At 39.5% G+C, this 14,737-nt stretch overlaps 1 protein-coding gene across 2 annotated transcripts in view; it reads left to right on the top strand.

Moving 5' to 3' along the window:
* The window catches only part of TMCC3 (transmembrane and coiled-coil domain family 3), a 280,996-nt gene that overhangs the window by 45,537 nt on the left and 220,722 nt on the right, over nt 1–14,737 (top strand). Inside the window, exon 1 of one of the 2 annotated variants that reach the window (XM_066257740.1) lies at nt 14,375–14,473. The exons of the other annotated variant lie outside the window; for it this stretch is intronic. The gene's annotated coding sequence lies outside the window, so the exon portion shown is untranslated. Of the gene's footprint in view, nt 1–14,374; nt 14,474–14,737 lie in introns of those variants that run through there. 2 annotated transcript variants of the gene reach the window in all.

Below are 14,737 nucleotides of genomic sequence, written 5' to 3' on the forward strand. Positions count from 1 at the left end.
TCATCGGGTTTGAGCAAGGCTCACCAGCTTGAGCCCAAGGTTGCTGGCTCAAGCAAGGGATCACTCGGTCTGCTGTAGCCCCACGGTCAAGGCACATATGAGAAATTAATCAATGAATAACTAAGGAACCGCAACGAAGAATTGATGTTTCTCATCTCTCTCACTTCCTGTCTGCCCCTATCTGTCCCTCTCTCTGACTCTGTCTCTGCCACAAAAAAATAAAAATAAATTAAAATAAATAAAATAAATGGTTTAAGAATAGTAGAAGGGTATCTAACAAAAATAAGTAGTACATATTTGAATTACAAGTCTCAAATATATGATCATTTTCTTCCAGGGCCTACAAAGAATATTATAAAGTTCATCATTCATCATATAAAAGATAGGTTGGAAAAGAGATTAACACTGGGCTTTGTCTGCTAATTTGACAGATCTAAGCCATAGTCAGAAACATGGAATTGCAGGTTCTTGATGTTAGAAAGGACTATAACACTTTGGGATGTGTCCTTTAACTGCCATGGGAATCCTTAGATTGCTTTTACTGGCACATACCCCTCTGGTTGGTAGGCAGGCATGTCCAACAAAGAAGAGCTTACAACTTCTCAAGCCCATGGAAACAATTCTTGGATAATTTTAAGTATTAGAAAATTATTTCACTTGTGGAACATAATATCATATTTCCCTGTAATTTTTACTCTTTAGCAATACAAACAGGGTAAGGCCATTTTTTTTTTTTCTGTATTTTTCTGAAGCCGGAAACGGGGAGAGACAGTCAGACAGACTCCCGCATGCACCCGACCGGGATCCACCCGGCACGCCCACCAGGGGGCGACGCTCTGCCCACCAGGGGGCGATGCTCTGCCCCTCCGGGGCATCGCTGTGTTGCGACCAGAGCCACTCTAGCGCCTGGGGCAGAGGCCGAGGAGCCATCCCCAGCGCCGGGGCCATCTTTGCTCCAGTGGAGCCTCGGATGCAGGAGGGGAAGAGAGAGACAGAGAGGAAGGAGAGGGGGAGGGGTGGAGAAGCAGATGGGCGTTTCTCCTGTGTGCCCTGGCCGGGAATCGAACCGGGACTTCCGCACGCCAGGCCGACGCTCTACCACTGAGGCAACCGGCCAGGGCTGTAAGGCCATTTTTTATTGGCAATTCTTCAAAATTTTTAAGAGTAATTACCTTAAATCTTTATTTCAAGAGGGCCAAATACCTCATGTTCTATCAACTATTTTGTATTTAATTTGGATTCCACACCCTCAGTCATTCTGGTCACTTCCTGCTAGATATGCCTTAGATTGTTCATATCCTTTGTGCCCAAATCACACCTATCCATCAGATATGGCCTGGTTGTCAGAGTTTAGGGAACATATCAGTTTCTTTAAAAAAATTATTGATTGATTTTAGAGAGGAAGGAAGAGAGAGAGAGGGAAAGATAGAGAAACATTGATTTATTATTCCACCCATTTATGCATTCATTGGTTAATTTTTGTGTGTGCCCTGACCAGGGATCAAACCCGCAACGTTGGCATATCAGGACAACACTCTCACCAACTGAGCCACCTGGCCAGGGCCTTCATTGCCTTTGATGTGGACAGATGTGGTGGTAGTTATTTAGCAGCTGCATTGTACTGTTTGTGATGCTTGTGGTCCATCAAAACCCCGATATTTTTCCCTCCTGTGAATTCTGACCACGCCAATTTCCGATTGGTCACTTTTTATATAATTGTCTCTCTTTATGTAATTTCTGCCTAAATATGAATTCAGGACTTATAGTTAATATTATTATGTAGTATTAATAATACTGATACCTAGCATCTATTGAGAATTTGCCTTGTTGGTCCTTTAGGGTTTTCCCCAGGATTTGCCTTTTCAGATCATTTTGAACCTTGTTTCTTCCTGTTTCTTGTTTCATTTGCAAGAAACATTTGTTGGAGAGAAGTTTGCATATCTAGTTCCTACACAACTGGGTGTCTTCTTCACCCAGATGTTCTTCTGGTTTTGCCTAGTTCCTCATGCTGGTAGGTGTGTAGGACGCAGATCCAATGGGAGGGATTTAAGCTGCCTGGATTTCTGCGTGTGTGTCCATAAACTCTTCCGTGGCTCTCCTGGTCCTGGGCTGACACTGCTCATTATTACGCATTTCTTCTCTTTTGTGAATAAAGTCAGGTTCTTCATATCATTGCCGCATATGGCTGTGTAGTGATGATCATGACATACTTAGATCCAGTTGAAAGAGAAACTGATAAAGAGGGATTTAAAACAAAATGGAGGAAGAGAAAGATGGGTGATTTTTTTGTTTTAAAATCTCTACTTAACCAACTCAGCTCTAACATTTTCTCTCCCAGTCTGTTATGTCCTGCTGTCCCCGTGATTACTTTCAAGTCATTAGTGCCCCTTCCATGCTGTGGACTGAGGGTCTCTTCACTGCTCCTCATCAGAAAGTGAGATGCTCTTTTTTAAAATTAATTTTAACGGGGTGACATTAATCAATCAGTGTACATAGGTTCAGAGAAAACATCTCCAGGTTATTTTGATTTGATTATGTTGAATACCCATCACCAAAGTCAGATAGTCTGCTGTTCTATCTGGTTTTCTTTGTGCCCCTCCTCTCCCTCATCCCCTCCCTTCCCCTCCCCACACCGGTAACCACTACACTCTTGTCCATGTCCCTGAGTCTCATTTTTATGTCCCACCTATGTATGGAATCCTATAGTTCTTAGTTTTTTCTGATTTACTTATTTCACTCAGTATAATGTTATCAAGGTCCATCCATGTTGTAAATGATCCAATGTCATCATTTCTTATGGCTGAGTAGTATTCCATAGTATATATGTACCACATCTTCTTTAATCATCTATTGAAGGGCTTTTTGGTTGTTTCCATGTCTTTGCCACTGTGAACAATGCTACAATGAACAAGGGGCTGCACGTGTCTTTACGTACCAGTGTTTTTGAGTTATGGGGGTATATATCCCAGTAGAGGGATTGTTGGGTCATATGGTAGTTCTATTTTTAATTTTTTGAGGAACCACCATACTTTCTTCCATAGTGGTTGTATTATTTTACATTCCCACCAACAGTGGATGAGGGTTCCTTTTTCTCCACAGCCTCCAACACTTGTTATTACCTGTCTTGTTGATAATAGCTAATCTAACAGGTGTGAGATGGTATCTCATTGTAGTTTTGATTTGCATTTCTCTAATAGCTAATGAAGATGAGCATCTTTTCATATATCTGTTGGCCATTTGTATTTCTTCCTGGGAGAAGTGTCTGTTCATGTCCTCTTCCCATTTTTTTTTTTATTGGATTGTTTGCTTGTTTGTTGTTGAGTTTTATGAGTTCTTTGTATATTTTGGATATTAGTCCCTTATCTGTGCTGTTTTTGAAAATATCATCTCCCATTTAATTGGCTGTGTTTTATCAGTTTCTTTTGCTGTGCAAAAACTTCTTAGTCTGATGTAGTCCCATTCATTTATCTTTGCCTTTACTTCCCTTGCCTTTGGAGTCAAATTCATAAAGTGGTCTTTATGGCCAAGGTCCATGAATTTAGTACCTATGTTTTCTTCTATGTACTTTATTGTTTCAGGTCTTATATTTAGGTCTTTGATCCATTTTGAATTAATTTTAGTACAAGGGGACAAGCTGTAGTCGAGTTTCATTTTTTTGCATGTTGTTTTCCAGTTTGCCCAGCACCATTTGTTGAAGAGGCTTTCTTTTCTTCATTGTGTGTTGTTGACCCCTTTATCAAAAATTATTTGACCATATACATGTGGTTTTATTTCTGGGCTTTCTATTCTGTTCCATTGGTCTGAGTGTCTATTTTTCTGCCAATACCATGCTGTTTTAATTATCATGGCTATAATTTGAAGCCAGGTATTGTAATGCCCCCAGCTTTGTTTTTTTTCCTTAGGATTGCTCTAGCTATTTGGGGATTTTTATAGTTTCATATAAACCTGATGATTTTTTTGTTCCATTTCTTTAAAAAATGACATTAGAATTTTGATGGGAATTGCATTAAATTTGTAAATAGCTTTGGGTAATATAGTCATTTTGACTATATTTATTCTTCCTATCCAAGAACAAGGAATATTTTTCCATTTCATTATATCTTTTTCAATTTCCCTTAACAATGCTTTGTAGTTTTCATTATATATGTCCATTACATTCTTTGTTATATTTATTCCTAGGTACTTTATTTCTTTTGTTGCAACCATGAAGGAGATTGTTTTATTGAGCTTGTTTTCTGATGTTTCATTGTTGGCATATAGGAAGGCATTGGACTTTTGTATATTCATTTTGTATCCTGTGACCGTACTGTATTGGTTTATTGTTTCTAATAGTCTTTTTGTAGAGTCTTTGGGGTTTTTTTTTATGTACAGCATCACATCATCTGCAAAAAGTAAAACCTTTACTTCTTCTTTCCCAATATGAATGCCTTTTATTTCTTTCTCTTGTCTGATTGCTCTGGCTAGAACTTCTAGCACTACGTTGAATAAGAGTGGAGAGAGTGGACAACCTTGTCTTGTTCCTGATTTTAGGGAAAAAGTCCTCAGTTTCATGCTATTTAATATGATGTTAGCTGATGGTTTATCATAGATGGCCTTTATTATGTTGAGATATTTTCTTCTATACCCATTTTGTTAAGTGTTTTAAACATAAAATGATGTATTTATCGAATGCTTTTTCTGCATCTATTGATAAGATCATATGGTTTTGGTTCTTCGTTTTGTTGATATGGTGTATTACATTAACTGTTTTACGTATGTTGAACCATCCTTGTGATTCTGGGATGAATCCCACTTGATCATGATGAATTATCTTTTTTTTTTTTTTTTTTCATTTTTCCTAAGCTGGAAACAGGGAGGCAGTCAGACAGACTCCCGCATGCGCCCGACCGGGATCCACCCGGCATGCCCACCAGGGGGCAATGCTCTGCCCCTCTGGTGTGTCGCTCTGTTGCATCCAGAGCCATTCTAGCGCCTGAGGCAGAGGCCACAGAGCCGTCCTCAGTGCCCGGGCCATCTTTGCTCCAATGGAGCCTTGGCTGCGGGACGGGAAGAGAGAGACAGAGAGGAAGGAGGGGGGGGGGTGGAGAAGCCAATGGGCGCTTCTTCTGTGTGCCCTGGCCGGGAGTCGAACCCGGGACTCCTGCACACCAGGCCGACGCTCTACTGCTGAGCCAACCGGCCAGGGCTGAATTATCTTTTTAATGTGTTGTCGTATTCGATTTGCTAGTATTTTAGCATCTGTATTCATTAGAGATACTGGTCTGTAGTTTTCTTTTTTTGTGTTGTCCTTGCGAGGTTTTGGTATGAGGGTTATGTTGGCGTCATAAAATGTGTTTGGCAGTATTGCTTCTTCAATTTTTTGGAAGACTTTAAGTAGAATAGGAACCAAGTCCTCTTTGAATGTTTGATAGAATTCACTAGTATAGCTGTCTGGCCCTGGACTTTTATTTTTGGGGAGGTTTTTAATAGTTGCTTCTATTTCCTTCCTGCTCATGAGTCTGTTTAGGCTTTTTGCTTCTTCATGGCTCAGTCTAGAAAAATTGTATTGTTCTAGGAATTGATTCATTTCTTCTATATTGTTAAATTTGGTGGCATATAGTTTTTCATAATATTCTACAATAATTCTTTGTATATCTGTAGTGATTTCTCCTCTTTCATTTTGGATTTTGATTATATGAGTCTGTTCTCTTTTTTCCTTGGTGAATCTTGCCAAGGGTTTGTCAATTTTGTTGATCTTTTCAAAGAACCAGCTCCTTGTTTTATTAATTTTTTCTATAGTTATTCTGTCCTCTATTTTGTTTATTTTGGCTCTGATTTTTATTATTTCCTTTCTTCTGCTGGTTTTGGGTTGTCTTTGTTCTTCTTTTTCTAGTTCCTTAGGATGTAAAGTTAAGTGGGCTCTCTCTTGATTGTTCATATTGGCCTGTAGTGATATGAACTTCCCTCTTATTATTGCTTTTGCTGCATCCCAGAGATTCTGATATGTTGTATTGTTATTTTTGTTTGCCTGTGTCTTTTGATCTCTGCGCTTATTTCTTCTTTGACCCACTCATTTTTTAAAAGTATGTTGTTTAGTTTCCACATTATTGTGGGTTTGTTTACCTCTTTTTTGCAGTTGAATTCTAGTTTAAAGGCTTTATAATCAGAAAATATGCTTGGTATAATTTCAGTCTTTCTGAATTTGTTGATGTTATTTTTGTGGCCCAACATATGGGCAATTCTTGAGAATGTTCCATATACACTAGAGAAAAATGTATACTCTGGCACTTTGGGATGAAATGTCCTGTAGATGTCTATCATATCCAATTGCTCTAGTCTTTCATTGAAGGCCAATATTTCTTTATTGATTTTCTGTTTGGATGAACGATCTAGAGCCATCAGCCATCAGTATTGAGGTTTCCAAGTATGATTGTATTTTTTTTTTTTTTTTTTTTTCATTTTTCTGAAGCTGGAAACAGGGAGAGACAGTCAGACAGACTCCCGCATGCGCCCGACCGGGATCCACCCGGCACGCCCACCAGGGGCGGTGCTCTGCCCCCCAGGGGGGGGGGTGCTCTGCCCATCCTGGGCGTCGCCATATTGCGACCAGAGCCACTCTAGCGCCTGAGGCAGAGGCCACAGAGCCATGCCCAGCGCCCGGGCCATCCTTGCTCCAATGGAGCCTTGGCTGCGGGAGGGGAAGAGAGAGACAGAGAGGAAAGCGCGGCGGAGGGGTGGAGAAGCAAATGGGCGCTTCTCCTATGTGCCCTGGCCGGGAATCGAACCCGGGTCCTCCGCACGCTAGGCCAACGCTCTACCGCTGAGCCAACCGGCCAGGGCCTATGATTGTATTTTTGTCAGTTCTTTTTTTAGGTCAGTCAGTAGCTGTCTTATATATTTTGGTGCTCCTTGGTTTGGTGCATATATATTAAGAAGTGTTATGTCTTCTTGATTCAATGTCCCCTTTATCATTGTGAAATGACCATTTTTATCTCTGATTACCTTTGCTGTCTTGTAGTTGGCATTGTTAGATATTAGTATTGCTACACCTGCTTTTTTTTGGATGTTATTTGCTTGGAGTATTGTTTTCCAACCTTTCACTTTAAATTTGTTTTTATCCTTGTAGCTTAGATGTATTTCTTGTAGGCAGCATACAGTTAGATTTTCTTTTTTAATCCATTCTGCTACTTCGTATCTTTTTATTGGTGAGTTCAATCCATTTACGTTTAGTGTAATTATTGACATTTGAGGGTTTCCTGTTGCTATTTTATATATTGCTTTCTGATAGTTTTGTATCTTGTTTGGTTCTTCTCTTTTATTTTTCTATCATTTTTGTTTGGTTGTAATCCATACTTCTTTTCTCTGTTACTTCTTTTTTCAAGCCATATACTTCTGTGTTGGTTTTTTCAGGGGTGGTTACCATTAAGTAATGGAAAGCATACATATCATGTTCATTGTGTAGTTTCATGAGTGCTTCTGCACTCCATCCTCCTTTGCTACTGTTAATCTTTGTCCTCTCCCCTTTTTTGTTTCTTTGTCACAGATTAATCTTGTTTTTATTGTGATCTTGATGGAGCTTCTACTTGTAGTTTTATTTTGTTTTGTTCTTTATGTCTGGTTGGAAAACCCCCTTTAGTATTTCCTGAAGTGGGGGTTTTCTGGTGATAAATTCCCTCATCTTTTCTGTATCTGGGAATGTTTTTATTTCTCCTTTGTATTTGAAGGATAGCTTTGATGGGTATGATATTCTTGGCTGGAAGTTCTTCTCTTTCAGAACTTTAAATATTGGAGTACACTCTCTTCTAGCTTGTAGAGTTTCTACTGAGAAATCTGTTGATAAACTAATGGGCCTTCCTTTATATGTTGTATTTTTCTTTTCCCTGGCTGCCTTGAGAATTTTTTCTTTGTCACTGGTTTGTGCCAATTTCATTATAATGTGCCTTGGAGTAGGTTTGTTAGGGTTAAGATAACTCGGTGTTCTGTTTGCTTCCTGAATTTGAGGTTTTAGTTCTTTCTACAGGCTTGGGAAGTTCTCATCTATTATTTGTTTGAATATGTTCTCCATTCCATTTTCTCTCTCTTCTCCTTCTGATATACCCATTATTCTTATGTTGCTCTTTCTGATAGAGTCAGACAATTCCTGTTGGGCTATCTCATTTTTTAAATTCATGAACCTCTCTTCTCTTCTCTCTGTAGTATCTCTAGTTGCTTGTCTCTATGTCACTCTCTCCTCTATCTGGCCTGTTCTATTGGCTAAGCTTGTTACCTCGTTTTTAAGTTCATGAATTGAGCTTTTCATCTCTGTTTGATACATTTTCATAGTTTCAATTTCCTTGGTGTGAAGTATTCTTTCTGTTCATTGAATTGTTTTTGAGCTCCCAAAATTGCCTTTCTGTGCTTTCTTGTATATCCCTGAGTATTTTTAGGACTTCAACTTTAAATTCTTTATCATTTAACTCGAAGGGTTCTAAGCTATTTAAATTTTTTCCTATAGATTTTTTTCCTCATCTATCTGAGCTACATCACTGTCTTTTGTATCCATGATATTTGATTTTTTTTTCTTAATGGCATTTGAGAGTGGTATTGTTAATAACACTAATAAGAGTTGATAAAAAAATTTTTTTGAGAAATTGCAGTGAAAAATGGAAAATTCTATTGTGCTAAGTAGAACAAAAATACATAGAATGGAGAGCCTGGGTTGGGGAGGAGTGACAAAGAGGCAAAAAACGAGGCAAGAACCCACCCAAGGAAAAAATTTGGATTAAGAAAAAAATAGTTTGTTTGTAAATGATTGTCAAATGAGAGAAACAGTGTAAGAGAAAAGAAACAAAAAGAAAAAGAGAAAGAGAAAAAAGAAAAAAGAAAAAAATACAGTGAAAAATTAAAATTCTATTGTATTAAGTCACACAAAAACTATAGAATGGAGAGCCGTAGTTGGGAGAAATGCTAAAGAGTTATAGAGCAAAGTAAAAAGCACACAAAATGCCACAAAGAAAAAATTTGAATCCAGAATAAAATAATTTGTTTGTGGGTGAGATTTGAATGAGAGAAAAAGTGAAAGAGAAAAGAAGAAACAAAAAGAGAGAGAGAAAAAATTGAGTTAAGTTTTTTGGAATGTAACACTCATAAAAAAAAGAATGAAAAATGTAACAGCTATAAGTAATAACGTTCAAAATGAAAAGAAAAGAATAAAACAGAAAGAGGATAAAATGACCAAAGTGAAAGGAAAAAAAAAGGATAAAAAATACAAGAAAAAAAATAGAAAAAGTTATAAAGACTGTGGATATTTTCCTGGTTTTGAAAAGTTACCTTCTTCCTTTTTCTTTCTTCTCTCTCAAAATAGAGAGAAGAAAGAACCTGGTGGTGCTGTACCCCAGGTTCTGCCCCTGTGGCACTCTTAGGCAGAGATTTGCAGTTGATGTGTTGCTATGGTGATGACATAAACTAGGCCTCATTCCCGTTGGTAGGCGGGGCTTGTTAGCGTTTGCAGGCTCCGACAATGGGAGAGTCCCGTTTTCCCAGAGCCTCTCCCCAAATCTCTCCTTCCTGAACCAGCAGCCTGGGACCCAGCTGTGAAGTTGCCCCAGCCACTGCCTGGAGAGCAAGAAGCTCTAAGAGCTGCCAAATCCCCCCTATATCCCCACTCAATGCAGGGTTCTGGATAAGCCTTTGCCAGCCAGAGCCGCCAGTGTAATCAGGCAGGGCTGGGAGCCGATTGCCTTTCAGGTGTCTTTCTATGAGCCTCCAGGTATGTCTAGTGTGCCTCAGCACTCTGCAGGTCTGCTCGCCAGAGGCTGTCTGCAAGCTGCCTGCGTGTCCTCCCACCCCCCACTTCCGCAGTTCTCTTCCTCAGGAGTGTGCTTTGTTAGCTTGTATGGCTGGCAGAGGCACCATGCCCAGACAGGTCCAGGTGTGGGGAAGTCAGCTTTTGTGCACTTCCCACGTGCTGTTGTTTGGGAAGCCGGGATTATTCAGAAACTCTGGTCACTGCCCACACAGAGGGTCACTACTGACAGTCTCCCACCCAGCCCCTCCATCTGGGAACACGGGCACCCACGCCCAAAGTGCCAGGTGGACCCACTCGCACACTGCCTGTGCTCACCAACCAGGATACCGGGAGTAAACAAGGCAACTGCTCACCCACCTCTACCAGGGTCTGCCACTGGCGTTAGCTCCACGTGGGCTGAGCCATGGGCACACTCTCTCCTTGGCTTGAACGTTTCTGCCCTAGCCCAGCATTTTCCGCGCCCCCAGCCCTCGCTTTCTCTCAGTTCCAAATGAAAGCCGCCCTTCCTAAGATCAGTGAGGAAAGTGAAATACTCTGTTCTCTGTCTTATTTCCTTCAGAGTGGATTATATAGTCAGCCACCTTTTCACCCAATCATACCTTTGTTTGATGTATGTGTATTTCAGATGCTCCTGAAATTATTTTTCTGTCTCTAGTTGTTGAACTTGTTGAAGTTTCAGGGAGAGGTATCAGGAGCACTCCTCACGGCGCCATTTCTCTGACATCACCTCGAGATGCTCTTTTTTAAAATGTGGTATTTCATGTTTTCAGATAATGTTTTCTTTCTGGAGCAAGAACTAAGCTGTTGGCTGGAGATTCTGACTTGACTAATAGAAGAGAAGATTCAGAATAGGAGAAGCTATTTGCAAATTGTGTATCTGACAGGGAACTTGTATCTAAAATATACACTGCTCACAAAAATTAGGAAATCAGGGAACGTGCACATACTGCAGTGCTTTCAGCCTTTTGTATAGTGCATTTTCATCAATGAAATAAAAGTTGGTTTTGCATCTCATTTGCATAATCAAACAACTTTCTTTGACTTGTCATTTGCTTTTCTGATGTTCTTGTTTAATAAAAAAAAATCAAATCCTTTTTTTTATCGCTTTATATTCATGAAATATTCCCTAATTTTTGTGAGTATATATGAAGAACTATTGCACAATAAAATCACCCATTTAAGAAATGAGCAAATAATTTGAATAGTTATGTCTCCAAAGAAGATATACAGATGGCCAATAAATGTATGAAAAAATGTTCAGCCTCCCTAGTCCTTAGAGAAATGCAAATTAAATCAGAATGAGATACCATTTCATACCAACAAATGTGGCTAAAAGAAAATTTTTTTTTTTATAAATTTTTATTTTAATGGGATGACATCAATAAATCAGGGTACATACATTCAAAGAAAACATTTCCAGGTTATCTTGTCATTTAGTTCTTTTGCATACCCATCACCCGAAGAGAGATCGTCCTCCGCCACCCCCCATCCAGTTCTCTCTGTACCCCTCCCCCTCCCCCTCTCCCTCCTTCCCTCCTTCCCTCCCCCCACCCCCATAGCCACCACACTCCTGTTCATGCCTCTTAGTCTCGCTTTTATGTCCCACCAATGTATGGAATCCTGCAGTTCCTGTTTTTTTCTGATTCGCTTATTTCACCCCGCACAATGCTACCAAGACTCCACCATTCCGCTATAAGTGATCCGATGTCACCATTTCTCCTAGCTGAATAATATACCATGGTGTATATGTGCCCATCTTCTTCATCCAGTCCTCTATTTTTTTTTATAAAAATTTTTTTGACAATATCAAGTATTGGTGAGGTTGTAGGGAAATTTGAACCCTCACACCTTGCTAATGGGATTGTAAAACAGTACAGCTAGTTTGGTAGACAGCTTGGTGCTCTCAGAACCCTAAACATTTAATTACCATGTGACCCAGTATTCCACTCTTAGACCAAAAAGAAATGTAAATGTATGTTCAGACAGAAACATGTACTGGTTGTCTTTTTATTGTGGAGTTGTGAGGGTTTTTAAAAAATATAGTTTGAAGCCCTGACCGGATAGCTCGGTTGGTTAGAGCTTTGTCCCAAAGTGCATTGGTTGCTGGTTCAGTCCTCAGACTGGGCACATACAGGAACGGATTGATGTTCTATCTGTCTCTCACTCTCTCCCTTCCTCTTTCTAAAATCAGTAAAAGAAACATTTAAAAATATATATAGTTTAGATACAAGTCACTTATCAGATACATGATTTGCAACTATTTCTACCCATTTAGTCTTTTCACTTGATTGATGGTGTTGAATTTTTATGAAGTCTAATTTACCTGCTTTTTTCTCTTGTCACTGGGCTTTTGGTTCTTATGTTTTAGAAGCACTAAAAATATTAGCTTATCTTTTATTATGGGCCAGTTGCTGAAATACACAAGAGCAGCTAGCTGTGATTAATGGAATTATTAATGTACTTTGTGAGGGAAGAAGAATAAGCCCACATGACTCTGAGGTTCAGTGTGTTGATGGTTTTCCTTATTTACCTTCGTCCCCACCCTGCCACCCAACCCCAGCACTTAGCATGGTGTTGTGAATATAATAGATGCTTAAAAAATATTTGGTAGCTAAATCTAGAAAGGAAAAATTGTCTTTGCTAAAGACCTAAACTGTATTTTGTTCAGGCTTTGAAGATAAGTCTGACTTTAAATCATAGCTCCACTTACCGTGTGGCCTTTCCTAAGCCATTAACCTCCTTTGACTCAGTTTCCATATCATTAAAAAAAGACAGTAATTGTGTGTCTTAGGGGGTTGTTGTAAAGATCGCATGTAAAATCCTTTGCACCTTTAGATATCCACAAATATCAGTTACTGTTTATATCAATTAGTTGATCTATATGTCAGTTTCTGTTTAGTAAAATAGTAATAATGGTGCTTTGTCTTTAAACATGTCAGTAGTATACTGAAAGATTCATGAGCTAGTAGGTTAAATCCTCCCTGCTTCATTTGGTAAGTAAAACAGTCAATTTTCCAGAACCACTGGAGAACCTTGCTTGGATTCTGTCCATCTCTATTTTTGTAGAATTCATGTTGAAGGAACTTTGAGTAATAAGCTGTCATACTATCTAATACAGTAGCCATAGGCCACATGTGGTTATTTCAGTTAAAAATAACTGAAATTAAAATTTCAGTTGTTCAGTTTTACTAACCACATTCCAAATGTTGAAAAGCCACATGTGGCTAGTGGCTACCATATTGAACAGCACTTATACAGAACATTGTTGTCATCGTTGGACAGTGCTAGAGCAAAATGTTGGACAACTTTCTGTTCAACTGCAGAGCCTGCGAGATAAGGTGTTTCTACACACTCAGCTAAGTAGCCCCTTCCCAGCACCCCTCCTGCCCCACTGCGGGGATACTCGGGCTCAAGGACCTTGAGTGCCTTAGAATCCTGGGAAACAAGGAGTTACATAACTCAGGATGGTTTTATTGTTTGTTATTTCTGAAGTTTCAGCTTCCTCATTGCTAATGCTGTGCCTTTTTAATAGATTTAGTCATTAGGGAGACCAGCAGGGGTTTCTTTTGGACAGTTATGGTTGGGTAGATATTATAGTGACCTGACAGAGTGGCAGGATGCTTCCCCAAGTTCCTAATTTATTTAAGGGGTGTGATGCTATGAAAAAAAGGCAACCTATATTACAAACTGGTATTTAGGATTCTGGAATTTTTTTCTAGTTATAAAAGTAAGGTAACGTTCTAGAGACTGGAGTCTTCGGAAGTAGTTTGACAGGGAACCCCTGAACATTCCTCCTGCTTCATCCCCTGGAGCTGACGTCAGTGAATGTCTTCCTGATGACTTTGTTCATATTCTAATTAGGTTGCAGCGCACCTGTTTCTTCAACTTCACTTTTAAAAAAGCAGGAGAATTAAATTCTTTTGTGGACAGGATTGCTCTTACATGTTCTTCCTTTATTTTATCTCCCAGCTCATGCTTCCCATGAGCCATTCTGGACATTGTGGGTGCCTTCTCTGGGTGTGGGACATACTTCGGATGGGTCCTGAGCTTCTCTTTTGACTTGATCTGAGACGCAGAAACAGGGACCAGATGAGGAGCCGTGAGCATGCATAGGGGGTTAACGTTCTCTTCCATCTGCTTTGAAGTGTTGGCCTTGCTGGGTCAGTGGATGAGCCCACAGTCATCCCTAAACAGGAAGATGCGATTCATTTTAGACTGTTCTAGCATTTCCAAAACCTAGATTGTAAGTAGATTTTCCTCGGGAAAGGGGGTCTGTGGTTAAGTTTTCCAACAATGGGTGAAACACATTGACATAGGTTTGTTTGCTTTTTGAAGGGGCTTGGAGTTCTTAATATGTTGATGGACGATGTGCCTTTTCAGGAGAAAAGTATAGTATGTGTTTCCAAATTTACTTGCTTTCATAACTGTTGCGTAGCCCTGCAGCTTGGGGAGTCCCGTTTGAGACTTGCTGTCATGAAGGATGGTGTTCTGAGAAACAGGAACACCCGCTCGGGGAGAGTGCGAACGGAGCAATTTTGTAAATACTTCTGCTTCTGGTTTCTCGGTTTTTTCTCAGTTTTTGTTTCTTAGTGATTATTTTTAACCTAAACATTGGTCACTAGAAGCTCTCATAAACTCAGGGACCTTACTAAGTAAAAGCACTCCAAGCTTTGTGGAATCACGAGCTTCATCTGGCCTGAAGAACAGGTAAAAATTTTATTTTGAAAGAATGTTTTGGTGAAGCTACTAATTTACTTCTTTCGTATATATGTTTAGGGTCTGCTGAGTAGATATTTCTGCTTCATTCACATTCTAAGAAATAAACAGTTGACAGGAAATTCTTGTATGATGAGAATCCATCAGTGGCATCTTGAAGACATGTAAAGCTCTGAGGGCAGTTGTTGTTAGGGGATAAATTATGTGTGCATCTTGTTTCTAGTAATACTTTCTTGGGCAGATTAACTAAGTGAA

The sequence above is a fragment of the Saccopteryx bilineata genome, chromosome 2, assembly GCF_036850765.1.
Source record: "Saccopteryx bilineata isolate mSacBil1 chromosome 2, mSacBil1_pri_phased_curated, whole genome shotgun sequence".
In the NCBI taxonomy this organism is placed as follows: domain Eukaryota; kingdom Metazoa; phylum Chordata; class Mammalia; order Chiroptera; family Emballonuridae; genus Saccopteryx; species Saccopteryx bilineata.